This window comes from Egretta garzetta, unplaced genomic scaffold (assembly GCF_000687185.1).
Source record: "Egretta garzetta isolate BGI_Z169 unplaced genomic scaffold, ASM68718v1 scaffold51, whole genome shotgun sequence".
NCBI classification, from domain to species: domain Eukaryota; kingdom Metazoa; phylum Chordata; class Aves; order Pelecaniformes; family Ardeidae; genus Egretta; species Egretta garzetta.
In genome coordinates, this window is record NW_009258549.1 from 3,712,692 (window position 1) to 3,729,345 (window position 16,654).

The following is a 16,654-nucleotide window of genomic DNA, read 5'->3' on the forward strand; positions in this document are numbered from 1 at the left end:
CTGTGAAAGAATTAACTTTCTTGTGGTGCCAGTCTGAAAATAACCTAAAAAGTTATACATGAAGACTCTATCATACAGTGGAAAACAAATTCTATATCATGCTTTATTCCTTGTGAGCTGGTTTGGTTCTATAACTGTTTTAGATTTTTTGGCATCCTATACTCTATAGTATTCTGAGATATCAAGACCAAGCCTTGAAGAGAAAAGATATCTTTCTGGTTTTGAAAAAGAAAAAAAAAAATTGTGCCTCATGTATTGCTGAGCAGGTCACTTTAAAGACTAAACATATATGTGCTTCGAACTAATTAACATTATGTGAGGTATGATTAGAAAATCTAATCCTTGCAGTCAGGCATCATGAAGAGTGATAGTCTTGCTTGACTCCTATCAACCTGCTGGAGGCACAGCTACAAAAGTTGGCCTTCATGCTTGCCTTTGCCACTCTTGAAATGAATGACAGAAATCCAGTGGTAACTTCTTGGTAATCAAGCTTAAAGGAAGTTACTGATGGACTCAGTCTTCACTTTAGTGTTTGTTTCCCCACTGTTGTTAACACATACATTTTTATTTCATTTCGTGATTTTTTTTTTTTTTTAATATTGTGGTAGTTGAATTGTGCTCTTGTTCGTCTCAGTTTGGCATACTGGGGAAGTTTCTACAATTATTCCTTTTAGTTTTTGGCAGCATGTCCTTTTGTCATTCATTGGATTGCTTTCCAGCAAAGAGTGGGTTTCGTGCATGCTCTTTCCCCCTGTTGCCCTGCATGCCCCATAGGCTGCTTTTGGAGAAACTTACTGTCTTGGTAGTTTTGTTGCCAGGGCTTTTCATCTTAACTGGTTCCATTGTTTTATGTCACAGTTTCTTCCTTGTTGTCAGACTGTCAGAAAATAGTCTTTTTGTTAAAATGGTATCAGCATGGTAAAGACAGCTGGCACCTGTCAATAGCATGCTCTTGATTCCAATAATTATTTTATATTAGTGCCACAAAGAGGGAATACAACCTGTACATATGTAAGCTTTTTTTTCAAATGAGCATAGAGTTTTTAAAAATTAGTTATTTTTGGCAGATGTAGAAGTCTTATTTGACGGGAATATTAGGTCTGTTTTATCCACATGATATGCTGGTGAATATCATACAGCAAAGTATCCTTTCACTTTATGAAATAGTTGCTGGATGGGCTGTCTGGTTTCTGGCTTTTCAGGGTTTCTTTTCCTCCCTTCACAAAAAAAACCCCAACAACAAAAAAAGGAAAAGAGCATTTCTGCTTGGAACCCCACACCCTCTACTGTTCTTTGGATTATGATTTTATTTTATTTTAATTATATTTTGTGGTCGTTAATTTGCCACTAATGATTACTAGGCTTTTTCCATTAACAGCCATGTATTCTGAAAATATCAACAAGCACTGAGCTTGTTTATGGCTGATTTCTTTTCAGCTGTTTTCATCCATCTGTTAAGGATTACTGCAGAGGCAACACTTAAACTTAGTTTCTCAGTTGTTCCTTTGCTGTAAAATATTGCAGGAGAAAGCTAAAATTTTATGCCTGATTTGAAGTATTTTTAGATTTCTTTCAATATTGGCAGGAGTTTTGAGCTTATGTTGCAAACTTCTTTCTCAGAAAATGCAATTAAAATTTTCATGTGAAATGTAAAATTCCCCCACCCCTTTATTTTATTTTATTATAAAATAATGTATAGAAAGATATATATGAATTGTGATTTTGATTCAGTGTTATAGAACAGAAAGGAGGAAAAATAGCTAGTTCTGCCCTCTTAATGCTTTGTATGATAAAAATCTTGGTACATAAAATTTTGATGAAAAATGGGGCTGCACAGGATTTGTAATAATGCTCAACAACACCTAATAAGTACAGGGAAAAGATTCTGTACTCTATGGTGTTAGATAAATGTATTTTTATTCAAAGTTTTAATGAGTGTTTTTAGAAATACTTCTTGAACTGAGTAGGTAGTCCAGAAATTAGGCTGCTTTTCCATACTCCAGTGGCTTTTTCAAAACCAGGGATACAGACACTGAGGCTTGTCCTGTTGTTCAGTCTCACTGTCCAGTGCCACTTAACAAGCTGTCTTGAGGTTACCTGTTAATCCTTGGTTTATTTCAAGTTGCCACCCTGTTCTTATCTGTCAACATGTAAGGAAGCCCTTACATCATTGCCTGCCTGTTCTCATCCTGGTTAATTCTTACCTTTCTTCCATCTTGGTGTCTAATTGTGAACTAGCATTTGCCTTCTGTTTAAATCATTCTTCAAAACTCTTGTTGGCACTGGCTATGTTTTTTGTGGTTGTGTGTGGGTTTGGGTTTTTTTTCTTTTTATCCTGAAGCATTCACACAGAGGTGATGAAAAGATTAAAAAGTATGACACTTACTCAAGTATCTAAGCTCTTGCTTTTGTTTCATATACGTTGAGAATAAAGAAACATAAGCCTGCCTGAGTAGTATTTGTATGTGATCTGTTAAGTTACATGGGTTTATATTTATAAACAAAAGCTTAAAAGTCAGAAGGAAGCATTGTTAGGAGGGAGTGTTGTCAGTAGGAGGTATCTTTCCTAAAAGCATGAGTGTTCCACTAACTGCATTTATGGGTAAGTTATGCTCAGTTTTTGATGGTGGATGTTGCTTGATGCTTACAACAGTGCAAAAGTTAGGCTGGTGCTTTTATTGTGTGGGATTTAGAATTAATATAGTAAAAAGAAAATCTTAGTTGGGTAGTTAAAAAACACAGCATCCGAAACCTTGATGCCTGTATCATTGGGGCTTAAAATACTACGTAGTGATACAGAACTGGGTTTCTATTCAGATGACACTAAATAATTTAAAACATTCAGGCTGAAGGCCTATACAGTAATGAAATGAACAAAATGCTTTGTCACTGTAATTAAAAAAATCTGTTTTCCAGTCTAGTACTGGCCTGGTACGTGGTGCTTTCAGACTTCATGGTTTCTCTGCAGTATGAATCCTTGCTACTCTTGAAAACTTTGGCTTGTTATGAAGAGGTAAACTTTCAACCTCAGTGTACTTTCTTGTGAATACCTGACAAGTCAGAGTGGGTTTCAGTTTATTCATGTGGCTGTTGCTTCTCCACTGGGTCCAGGAAAGTAGGTGGGGGTTTTTTATCACTCACCATATTTTTGGAATGTATTAGTTTATTCATTTTTGATTTCTGGTGGTGAGTTACTTGTGGAGCTTCCAACATTTCTGTTCCCTGATGCACAGGGTATGTTTCCATTATTTTTCTGGAACATGAGCCGTAGGAGCAGCTAGGCTTTCTAATGCTGACCTACAACTATACTAAGTTCCTAGAGTCTTTGTGTAAAGTACCTTGTAAAATCTTTTAGAAGGAGAGAGGTATTCTGCCTAACAAGACAATTTATGCTTCTCCCGAAAGGTAGCAGCTTAAGAACTGGTCTGAGCACAAAGACAATTTTTCACAACAGAAACTGATGTCATCTTCGTTATGCTCTGCTAGCTTCATTTTTCTAGCCTGAAAATGTTACAGCTCCTTAAGAGAGTAATTTCAAAACCAAAATCTTTGCATATCGTCTATTTAAAAAAAAATAATCCATTAATCTCTCAGTAAAGAATGACATTACTTTAATTCTTAAGTTAATAAAATAGTTCTCCCTTTTAATGACATGTTATTAAAGCTTGTAAAATATTATGGCATACTCCTTCTGTTTTTAGAAAAAAATTGACATAGTCCATCAAGGGGAGGAGAAATTTTGGGTTAGTTTTTTTCTCTGTGGCCAACAAAAGAACCTAATAACACTTTCCTACAAAACACTACAGAGTTGGACCTTTCTACGTGGGGGGAAAAAAAACACCTGCTTGTGAGTTTATAATTTTGAATTTCAAAATTTCAAGGCATTGTAGCAAAGATCTATTATAGTATTACAGTAAGTGGTTTAATCCTGGCTGGCAACTAAGCACCACACAGCTGCTTGCTCACTCCACAGCCCCGCCTCCTGCCATGAGATAGGGGGAGAATCGGAAGGGTAAAAGTGAGAAAATGTGTGGGTTGAGGTAAAGACAGTTCAATAATTTTTTTTTTTTTTTTTTAAAAAGTTAGGAAAAAACCCAACAAAGAGAGAGGAAAATAAAAACCCCAAAAGCCCAAGTGATGCAAAATGAAAGTTGCTCACCACCTACCAACTGATGCCCAGCCAGTCCCTGAGCAATGGCAGCCCCTGCCAACCTCCACACACACTCCCACCTTGGTTTTATTGCTAAGCATGATGTCATGTAGTATGGAATATCCCTTTGGTCATTTGGGGTCAGCTGTCCCAGCTGTGTCCCCTCCCAACTTCTTGTGCACCCTTAGCCTAATTGCTGGTGGGCCACTCTGAGGACAGAACAGGCCTTGACTCTGTGTAAGCACTGCTCAGCAATAATTAAAACATCCCTGTATTATCAACAGTGTCTTCAGCACAAATACAAAACAAAAGCCCCATACTAGCCACTATGTAGAAATTTAACTTTATCCCAGCCAAAACCAGTACTGTATGTTATCAGGGGCTACTGCTTTATAAAACAGCAGTTATAAACAAGGTAAAATTGTTGAGGACTTTGCAAAAAAGAATGTGGAATTAAACAGACAGTGCTACTTGAGCTGTTGTAAAGGAATGCTGTTGATAGCTTAGCTGCTTGGACATTTTTAAAGAAACTCAGGATCAAGTACAAGTTTTTGCCAGCTGGGTGTAGTGTTTTCTACAGAGGCGAGATGGATTACTCATCTGAAACCTACTTACCCATAGTGAAGACTGCTAAAATATAGATACGAAGCTGAAAGATGACTCTCTCTGTTTTCTAATCTCGGAATACCCTGAAGTGCTTCTGAAGCACAAAAGAGGTTAATACAGTGCTGTATTTTCTTTCCCTTGGAAAACACCATCATCTGCCCAACTGACTTTGAGATCTGTTAAGAACTGTGCCATCATACAGTCCTTTGATCCAGCCTTTTCATATGTACAGTTCATGTGGAGGAAATGCAGTGGTGTGGAATGTCATTGAGGTGGACAGGTGTGTATCTCTGATTACTAAAGGAAAAAATGCCACAGTCTTAAATAAAACTGAGTTTAAACTTACCTTTTGCATTCTTTTAAAGGTTCTTCTTCATGTTTTCTTGTTAGATTTTTTTCTCAAGCATCTCTTCTTCAGTTAATTACAGCAGTTTATAATACTTCGCAAAACAGACAAAAAAGCAAATAATGTTTGCTTTAAAAATTTAAATAAGCAGTTCTGCATTTGAGAGCTAGCATCATATAGTTCCACTATGATTTTGGAGACAGAGACCTTGCTTTGTGGCTTTGCTGACAAAGTGTTGCTTCTCATGCAGATGTGCTATTGGCACGCAATTTGAGGGGTGTCTGCCTTTTCAGAATATCACCTTTGGATCTCTTTCCATTCAGTACTGACTTTACAGAGACATTGGCAGTGGTTGTAGTCCACGTCAATGTGACAGAGTTCTATATAATCAGCCACTTAAAATCTTGTAGATGTGAAAGCATTGATAAATGTTTTCAATTTTGTTGTCTTATTGCAGATTGAGGAGATAAGTATTTGGGGAGAAGTTTGAGCCACAGACAGTAAAAGCTTACTTTACCCTTCCAAATCATTTATTAGTCTGATTAGGTTGGCTGAGTCATTGAAAGGTGTAAAACTCACTGGTCTTGTTGACTTTGTACATTTGCAAGACTTCATACATTTGCATGACCCTACAAGGGCAAGTTCATTTTCAGTTTGTGAACGAGATGGTTATGAATTTGTTTCAGTTCCTCAAAATTTCTTCTTCTCTCATTGGGTCTGGAAGAAGTGGATATGGGGTTTGTGGAGAAGACCTTTTTTTAATTCTCGACACTAAAAATAGTAGTGATGGTCTTCATCATTACAGTAGATAAGAGAGTGTGTGGACAACTAAGCACATCTGAACTCTGCAAAAAGCCTTTGTGCAGTATCAGTTCCCCTGAGGGTAAAAGTGACATTAAAAGCATGTCAACATTTCCTGTCACTTGTTTGAAGTCTCTTCAAACTGAGACATTTGGATAAGACAGTGTATTATGAAGGGAGAATGTAATAGTTGTCTACAGGTGCAGTAAGCCTGTGTGGAATTAGGTTGCTGAGAAATGTTATAGAAGTACTCTGAAATCATATTGGTAGGTTTCAATGCATACAGAGTTTCCACATGTGAAGAGATTCCTAGAGAAGTAACTTATTCCCATGACATTTGAGGGTTTTGTTTGCAGACAAGTTGTAACATACACAAGCAAGAAAAGCCCAGGTTCTGCTGCAGAGATGAGTGGGTGTTTTAATGGTTTGTTGGCCTGTCAGATATCTAACAATTTTAATAATACTGAGAAATTTGGAAAAATTATACAAGCAAGTACCATTGTTAGTGGCTCCCTTATGACTAAATTGCATTTGGATTTACATTCTGATAACTGGAGAAACTGTAAAGTAGCTGTACACTGTAAGCATGAATAGCCTGTTTTCCTCTCCTTTTTGACAGTGGTCAAAAGTGGATGCATAAGATGGGCTTAAAGCAGGGTTAATAGATACATGTCACAGAATTGCTCTCAGCCTCCAGCTGTTTGTTGCTCAGGAACTTTCTGGGCCACTGGCAGTTTCTATGTGTTTAGAATCCACACAATAGACTTCTGTGAACACAGAAAAAGAAAGTTAGTTGTTCTTTCTCTTCCTTGCCTGTCTGGTCAGATCTCTTAAGGCAGAATAATTTCAGCACCTCTTTGTGTGTGCCTGGTTTATGTCACTTCCAGTCACTCCTAACAAACAGCAGAAAACAGTATTTGTGGCATTGAAGGTGATTGAATGTGTAGTGCAAAAGTGTAATTTAGTTTTCAGTAATTCTGATTATCATCTGCTTTCTTGAGCCATTAAAAATTATTTTCATTGTTCATGCCTGTTGTCGCTTTGTGGCAATGCACCCTCTAGCTTTCCAAATCTAAGTGGAAGAGATCAGTTAATATGTTTTCTCCCTTCTCTGTCAGGGTGTTTAAAAATGTGTATATCAAAATATCAGCCACTTTCAGATGTCAGTTTAAACTGATGTAACTTGTTCATGTGTGTCTGTACTGTAAATAGTAAATTAACTGTAAAATGAGTTGGCTTAAGCTTAATAGAGTCATTGGGCTGCACAAAAGCAACTGTTCAAAGTAGTGGTCGAGGGTGAACTGTTCAAGGGCTTTTGGGTCAGATTTTTTCCCTAAATGGAAAGTGTAGAAGATTTGTTGTGGAAGTGTAAAAGGTTTTTTCAGGGTTGCAGAAGTTAGCAAGAATTCATGGCTTGTGAAATGCTAATGTTCCTTAGCCGAAGAATAATACAGAAAGTTAGTTAAATAAAAGATGGGAATTACTTGTGTCTTACTAAATACAGATTTTTCTGGGATCCATACTATGTATGTACAGAACAGATTAAGAAATGGATGGAGTGCCTGATAAACTGCGGTGCAGGAAAAGGAGAGCACTTCTGCTTACATTCAGAATGCTTTATGCATTTTGTGTCCGAGATTGCTGAGCTCAGACTTCAGAGCTGCCTTGGCAGCTTCAGAGTTGGAGTTTTCAAATGGCATTTCTAGATAACCTGTCACACCATAACCTGAGTGACTTAAACATCTTTGGTGGTTACTGGCAAAACAGTATCTTGCTGCAAACAACAAGGTTCAAATTGCCTTCGGAGCAAGATTCAGATTAATTATTTTATATATTTATATGTGTATATATATATGAGCTGTTGTATTTGAAATACTTTGCAGCTAAGTAATGCATTTTAAAAAAATGTAATTAAGTAAACTTTCTTGTCTATACAGTACAAAATGTGGCTGGGTTCCTGACCTTCTTAGCATTTCCAAAGTATGACTGTTGTTTTCATGATATTCATAAAACTATTTGTTTTAAGCTTAGCAGGGAATTCATGTTAAGCTGCTGGGTATTTCACAGAATATTAGATAATGCTTACATTTTAAAAATTACATGGTAAATGGGCCATAGGTTATTTCTGCAACTGCAGGTGATTAATTAGTGACAGTTGGAGGCAGAAGCCAAACTTCTAGTCTTTTTAACCACTGCTGCAGGTTTGGTGCTATTTAGGTGAAATGTAAATGACATATTCTGAGTTACATAGCTTCTCTATTCTTAACGATTAATTGAGCCACCATTGATAATCTGGCCTATTGTTCTATAAGGATGATGCACATTTTAATGATGGTATATGTTAACGTGTTGGCATTCATAGTTAATGTTGTAACATTTAATTGAGTCGGGAATTAAAGTACCATTAGGCTGCATATACTGAACATAGGTATTAGATTAGTGATTTTAAAAAGTAATTATATGCAGCTTAAGTGTGTTAGCATTCAAAATCATTAGCAGGGAGTACTGAATGTGATATGTGACTTAGCAGTAGGATTACCTGAGTAAGTTTTCACTTCTCTTTTTACTAACAGGAAAACCAGTTAGGACTGCGTGATGGTAATAACATTGAAATGCTCAGTCTAGATGCTGATGAGAAACTTCAAGAAAATAGCGAGTAGGCTAGGAGATGGTTCATATCTTGTGTTGGTATTTCTTGTATATTGAGACTGCGCTTTGACAAAGTGGAGAGGGGGAAAAAAAGGTAGAAATAGGTTCAAATAAAAATTGAGTAACACTGCAATGTTGTACAATACGACAAAATCCTGAAAGAGACCAAAAATTCAGTTAAATTTTCATGCATATCTTGTGTCTAAGACTTTCCTCTGTGTGGTTCAAAATACTTTGCTCTTTCTTATTTTAGGAGCTGTTATTTCTGTTATTTTATTTGTTTTAAGTTTAAATAGCTATTTTTAAGGTGATTTTTTTAATGCTTTCATCTATGTACTCAAATTAAGATTTAATCTTAAAAGTATATTTTGGGACTAATTTTGCTAACAAATTTGTGCTATGTTTGTGCTATTTATGCTTATAAAATATGCTTAGTTGGGGTTATTCAGCCTGGAGAAGAGAAGGCTGCAGGGAAACCTTATTGCAGCCTTTCAGTACTTAAAGGAAGCCTATAGGAAAGATGGGGACAATCTTTTTAGTAGGGACAGCTGTGACAGGGCAAGGGGCAATGGTTTTAAACTAAACCAGGGTAGGTTTAGACTGGATACAAGGAAGAAATTCTTCACAATGAGGGTGGTGAAACACTGGAACAGGTTGCCCAGAGAGGTGGTGGAGGCCCTGTCCCTGGAAGCATTTGAGGCCAGGTTGGACGGGGCTCTGAGCAACCTGATCTGGTTAAAGGTGTCCCTGCTCACTGCAGGGGGGTTGGACTAGATGACCTCTAAAGGTCCCTTCCAACCCAAAACATTCTAGGATTCTTACTTTGAGATGCTAGCTTAACACTAATTTATTCCTAAGAATTGCATTGATTTTTATTAAAAGAAGTTAAATTAAAAATTTAATTAATCTGTTGCTAATGAATGAAATTTTCCCCGATGCAGTTTGTCCAAAGTGCTCATAATAAAGCCAGGCAGAGAGGTGACTCAGCTTTCCTTTCATTTGTAGTAGTGATTACATTTCTGTTAGACCACAAATTGTCTCTGAGATTTCTGACAAGTTCTTCTAACTGCTTGGCATTTACAGGGCTTCCACCACTGTTAGCAGTAGTGACTAGTGACTAATTGCTTGGATTTTAACGATTAGGTTGTGCAATTCTACTTAAAGCAAGTATTAGTGAGACAAAAGAAATGCTGATGGCGTGTTTACAGTAGCGCTGTCGCTGCTCATGATTGGGAAGGTGCACTGGTGTTAAAGCAGTATTGTGACAAAACACCAAATTTATCAGGCTGCTGGGCCTGGAGCACAGCAGGCTGTGTTAAAATTAGCAGGTAACATAAAGCACTGGAAATAAATTGCCACAACCTACAGAAAGCAGCTTTTGACCTTGGCTGGTCCTCACTGGAGTCTAGTTGTACACTAGAAAAGGTTTTCAGTTCATGTGTGCTTCAGACGCTAGCAAATGAAAAATGTTGAAAGAGTCTTCATCTCCTGTTCACTAGGGTGGCTGGTTGCAGTCTTTTTTTATACAACAGAAAAGAAAAAAAAATTCACAGCTATGAAAAGGCACTACTGGATAAGTGGGCAAAGGCAGTGATAGTAGCTCTCTGATGAAGCTGCATTAGTATGTTTCTATAGCTGATGAAGACAAAAAGACAAAAGACTTTAATAGCTTTTCATAATAAGTATAGGGCTTCTTACAAGCATCAATCTTTTTTTCCTGAGAAAATGTTTGGTTCCTTTTATGCTCAGTTCAGTTTTGATATCTAACGGAAGTGTTGAATCCTGTGAGGAAAATGTGCTTTCCGACATCAGGATTCAGGGAAGATGAGGCTTTTGCCCTTGAAACTTTCTGACCCTTCAAAGTGTGGCTGACTTTATCTAGGAACTCCGGATTGGATTTACTCATTAATCAAATCCATTAGGGTCTCATTGAAGATATTTTTAGAAAGAGTAGTATGAAACTGTAGTAACAGGTGTCGTACTTCTGGAAGAAAAAAACCTAGTATTTTATTATGTCTGAGCTCCTTCTGGTATATTTACTTTTCTGAAAACTAAGCATTGAGTGTCTAATCGTGAATAGCTTTTTTAACTTACATTAAAAAAATTGTCTTTTATTATTTAGAACATTCAATGTATAAACTTTTGTCAAAATTTGGAAACTTGTCAAAATTTGGATAGTCACAGGTGCCTGGATTTTTAAGGGAAAAAAGCTTTGAAATAATAAAATATGGAGTTCAACAACTTGTGGTTCCCTTTTTTAAAAATACGAGTTTTCTATTGACCTCCCTCCCCGCCCCCACTGCTGTTTAAGGGTTTATTTCTGATTCCTGCTTCCAGCTGCCAGAATCTTGAAGCCTTCTCCGTGGCTTGCCAGGACAAACAGGTGTGGAGTGTGTTCCTTTGATTCCTGCTCTTGGAATCAATGGCTCCCTCTGCAGTCCTTTTAAGAGAAACTAAAGTGTCTCCAATTCTTTGCCATTCCACCTTTTCTTCTTTCCTTGGGAGGAATAAAATAGGTACAAGAGTGTTGTCTTACTGCCACCTTCCACTCTTTTTCCTTCTACATAGGACAACTGCATTTCCTACACACGGTGTAAGTCAAGAGAGACTAAAGACTTAGCATACGCCTTTTCAGAATGCTTGCAGTTAACCATATCTGTTGTGGTGGCTGTATGCTGTGTACAGCTGAAACTTAGCGAGGACTCTGGGCTCCAGCTTCCTTAAGAAGAAGACTAAAAGAGTGCCGGACATGATACGGTGATGATGGAGTGAAGAGAAACAGAGAGACGTTTGGGGAAGAAATGTGCATAAGAATTTTATAAGAACTGTGGGTGGAGGAGAAAAAGAACAGTATTTTCAGCTAACTGTGGCTAGTATGTGCTGTTCTCTTTTCAGTTCATCCTCAGGTAGCCACTTAATCAAAAACTTAAAGTACCATGTTCTCATCCTTTCTGCAATGGGATGTTACAATTGTTATTGGGAAAATAAGATCTAAATATTTTAATTTTTAAGTACTTTTCTTGGATCTCAAAAAACCCTCTAATGACTAGATAGCTGGGCCCAAGAACTAATTTTAGGAATGTCTGTGGAATTTTACTGGGGCAGTTTACTCATTAGTTGTTTTCAGAAGGCTCTTTTCAGATACAGCTCTTTGAACCAAGATGAACTACCCAGCATTAAGATGAACTACCCAGTAAAGCGACTTTTACTTTTAAATGTGAGGGAAAGCTGGAAATTGATATTACTTTAGAAGCTTATTCTAGAATTTTTAGAACACTGAATAAAAATTTTAAAACCTGCAAATTTCAAAGCAAAAAATAGAGATCACTGATCGTGAAATTGTTCAACATGTGCAGGCAAGCAAAAGAAAATCAGAGGCAAGGTTCTGCAAAAAGAGGAATGCAAAAATTGAGGCACTGGATCAGGCCTGTGGAATGATCTTATATATACAACTTCCCCTTTCACTTTGTATTGCCAGAAATGGAAAAGCTTGTATTGCTATTGTTTTGTAATCCTCTAATATACAAATAAATCTTCATACATATGGATATATAAAACATAAAATCCCCAAAGACTTGTGAAATTTGGTGTTGCAATTTATGTTTGTACAGCTAATTTTTTGTCCGCTAATAGTATATTTTCCAAGTAATTGTGTATCCTCTTACATTGTTTTTTGTGAGTGGGTTAGGTTTTATTTATGTCGTGGTAGTAAAGAGGTGATATGTGTTACAACAATGTCAAACGGTGCTTTTTCCGTGTATACCTAAGTCACACATCATCTTGCATTGAGGGAGATCTGCAGCCCAAATGTTGAATTTTATTCATGTAACATCTTCCCTAAATGTTGGGGTTTATTCATATAAAATCTTCCCTCTGCCTCAGACCTTTATTCTGAGCTCTCACATTTTAGAGCCCGGGGGGGGGGGGCTCCAAGACCCTGCTCCTATGAGATCAGACCAGGTTACGAGGGATTTTATCCAGTCTGGCCTTGACAACCTTGAAGCAAGGAGACTACAAAACTTCTCTGGGCTATCTGTTCCAATGCTTGACTGTCCTCATGGTGAAAAGGAGTCATCTTGTATTCAGTCTGGACTTCTCTTGTTTCAACTTATCTTCATTGCTTCTTGTCCTGCCACAGTGCACCACTGTGGTGAGCTTGATGCCGTGCTGAGCACCTTGTAGGTGCAGAGAGGCTGCTGTTAGGTCTCTCCAAGCCATCTCTTTTCTGGGCTGGACAAGTGCAGCTCCCTCAGCCTCTCCTCACAGGGCAAGTGCTCTGGCTCCCTGAGCATCTTGGTGGCCTACTGTATCCACTTCGTGGATGTACGTCTTGTATGGGCGGGCCCAATACTCATTAGGCGATATCTGGAATAATAAGCACTGAGTAGAGGCAATAATCAGTTCTCTCATCTGCTGGCAAGGCTCTTCTTAATAAAGCCTGGGATACTGTTGACCTTTCCTGCCAGGGCACGCTGCTGGCTCATGATCAGCTTGCTATCTGCCAAGACCTTTTCCACAGAACTGCTCCCCAGTCAGGCCTGTATTGTTGCCAGGGCCTCTCAGGTGCAGGGCTTTGTGTTTGTCCTGTCTGAATTCATACAGTTCCTGTAGCGTCCAGTCTGTCTAGGCCCATCTGAATGGCAGCCCTGCCCTTGGACTTGTTGACTGAACCTCTTCACCCCAGTTAAGGATCATCTTAAAATTCTGACCAGAGTACTGGCACTTCAAGTCATTTGGTAAAATTGTTTAATGGGCTTGTCCTAGGGTAGACTCCTGCAGCACCCCACTTGATGCCAGCCTCCAGGTAGCATACACCACAGTAACCATTATCCTCTGAGCCTGACCAGCCAACTGTTTCCTATCAGTCTAGTTGTTCATCCATTCTAAAAAAAGATATTTTTTTCCTGGTTCACTAACACTCACTTTCTTAAAGTTCCCATGTCCTCTTCTAGTTCCGTGATGCATTTTATTGTTAGCTTTTTTAAATACTGAAAACCTACCAATTAACCTTTATTTTGTGTATTGAACAGTCTCCAGGTTAATGAGTACTTTCTTGCTGTGACTAAATTTCTTGGTGAACTTCTCGTGTGGAACTTTGTCATTGCCTTTCTCTAAGTTACATGAAGCCCAGCTCATTTTTTTTTTTTAATGCTGACATAATTGTACCATATCTTCTTCAGTTTTTTATAATGCAGATTTTAGTCATTTCAGATACTTCTGCCTACTTTCTGCTTACTGTCTGAAGCAGAGGAAGCTGATTAATATTTCTTAAAGTAGATGGAGTTTTCTAGTTGCTTTAAAACAGATTGTGCCTGGACCTACAGTCTTGTTTCTAGCTCAGGCAATTTGTTGTTCGTAATTATTTGCCCGTTTCTTTTTGAAATTGTAATTTTGATAGATATGTATGCTAGACGATAAAGTGTCTGGAACAGCTATGTCACTAGCATTCTTCATATAACATTTGTATTAAAGCAACAGTTTATTGGCAGTACTTCAGCAATTGCCTTGTCCTCGTGGTGGTCTACTAGATGTTCCAGTTCTCATTCAAATTTCTTGTTTGTGATCTAGTAAGATAATTCCTGTTCCTTTCTAAGTTTTTGTTGGTTTTAAAATCATTACCATTTTATATTTCTGTTTTTATGATATCTCCTTTTTTATAGTTTCATTAAATTGCATTTCTATTTTATATGAGAATCTTGTTAGTTTAGCACTATATATGCTATATGTTGTGCTGCTTTACTCCCGAAGGCTATATTTTATCTTTCTTCCCAGTCCTGGCCACAGATTGTTCCCTTGCTTACCATTCACATGAATTCTACTTGGCTCACACCAGCAACAGGCTAAAATACCTCCTGATTTCAGGTTGTGTAAGAGTAACTCTTAAAACGTTTACCTTCACTCACAGGACTGTGCTGGTTTGCTATGTGGCCACAAATCTGTTGCTATTTTACCAGTTGTCACACTTGTGTCTTAACATCTGCAACAACAGAATTAGTGGAATAAATACCTTTCTTCAGCTAGATGGTTTTGAGTCCAGATGTTAGAGTTTTTCAGAATCAGATGTGGACTGAGGTACAAATAGGTTTCAGTGTGTCTGATATGGGGGGAATACATGGATAAAAGTTATTTACAAAACTGTAATGCAACATTTTCATCCTTTCAGACATTGCTTTTAAATGAAAATACTGTTTCAACTGTGGATTGCATGTGAACACGTTTACAAATGTGAAATTACCTTGCATGTATTTGATTGACTCTCTGTCTTCTGGATGACAGTACCACCTTATAGCTCATTAGTTTCTTCGTTCATTTGTGGTTTTGTTAGGGCTGTGTTTGTGCAGGCAAATAACCTAATTTCTGTTATCCTTGTTAGATGTCAATATGCAGATAATGGTTTTTGTCAGTATTTTTAACCTGTCAACAGGATCAAGGTACAAATGAAACTTGACTCTCTTGGGGGGAGGGTAGGGGCACAAGGGAAAGTGGCCACTGGATTTTGGTTTGGTTTGGGGTTTTTTTTGTTCCTTCAAAGACTGACTAAACCCTGTTATCTCTACTGACTGAATAGTGCTTCTCTCCTCTTTCCAGTTTAATGTAGTGGATCATGGATGGGCGTGTGATGATGATTTAGTCGCTTTGTTGTATGGCTTATTGAGTATTGTAGTGTGGCCTGTTTGCTGGCTTCAAATGAAGTAGAGCATTGCTGGTTATTTATATAAAATACTAAGTGCATGTGTTGAATTTTTGTATAAAGAGAAGAATATTTTGCTACCTGTACAAGAAATTCTGGCCGAATGAAGCAATTAAATGAAGAGTGTGTAATTAATGATCAAATATAATGTAATTCTTCTTTCTGAAAGAAAGAAATCACTGAAAACGTATGCTAAAACTGTATTTTAAAAGCAAACAATTAAACAGAAAACTTCCTTAGTGCCCTTGGAATCTTTTAACATGTGAGCCAAAGGAAATGCCTACCTTATGTTGTCATTGGAACAGCATCTATTTGAGGTTCCCTTAGGCCTCTTTTTTACCCTGCTAACTAAGCTATGCGTGTGCAGTGAAAGTCTCTTTTTCGTTATTTTTCACAAGAAGTACTCTGCTTTCACAGCAGTTTCTGTCTGTGGTTAGTAAGTTTCTTTGAAAATACTGATTTTTTTTCCAGAGATGCTGATAGACTTAACTTTTTTTAATTCCTGCTTTATACGTAAGGAAGATGTGGTAGAAGCCATACTTACTCAGAATGACAAAGCAAGTCCGTAACAGAGCAAAACTTAAAACCTAGATACTCTGACTGACAGTCTTCCGCTATGGCCATTAAGTGAATCTTTTTCCCTTGTAAGATTTTTCTGAAAATTGTGCTATAAAATTATACCATAGCAAGGGGTTCGGAGATGTACATATGTTGCGAAGAAATTACGTGGTCTGTTCTGGACCAGCCACTGTGATAAAGTGGCTGTCTTAAGTTGTTGCATATGGAAAAGGGCCACTTTAGGTGATGTGCGTTTTGCTCCACCAATTTCTGACCTGCAATGCTTGCCTTTGCAGATGGAACATGAGGATTTTGTAATGGAGGGGCATGGCAAGACTCCACCTCCTGGTGAAGAAAACAAACAGTGAGTCACACGTTTATTTAAAAAGGGCCTTACCATAGTAAATGGTGTGAAGCACTCTTGTTTAAATGTGCTGGGAGCATTGGTTGGTTGTTTGGTGCTTGCCCTTTTGGTTCTTTAAATATCCCATATATAATAGTGGATGGTGGCTGAAAAAAATAAAAAGCAGGATGTTGACTTGCCTTAAATTTAAAAGTGTAGAAATATGCATTGCAATTTTGGAAGGTAAATCAGAAATCCCTACTGTAAAAGGGATAATCATTCTGGAAGCTTGACACTGAGGTAGTGAGTTTGTACGTGAAGTTTTTACACAGCTCTTCTTCACTGAAATAATGTGAAATATGTTAGAACCAGGGCCTTCCTTTTGGTGTGCGTATGGTAGCTTGGTCCTCTTTGAAATATGAGCCTTACGTCTTTAGAATGTGTTTTAATAAAGGAACATAAACTGTAAACAAAATGCTCTTTCAAGGATGAACAAATTAAAATGCTGAT

General features: G+C 37.6%; 1 long non-coding RNA gene across 1 annotated transcript in view; it reads left to right on the top strand.

Moving 5' to 3' along the window:
• The window catches only part of LOC118453263, a 35,693-nt gene that overhangs the window by 10,865 nt on the left and 8,174 nt on the right, over window positions 1-16,654 (top strand). The window contains exon 4 of the long non-coding RNA XR_004843190.1: window positions 16,098-16,165. This is a non-coding gene — a long non-coding RNA (uncharacterized LOC118453263). The remainder of the gene's footprint in view (window positions 1-16,097; window positions 16,166-16,654) is intronic.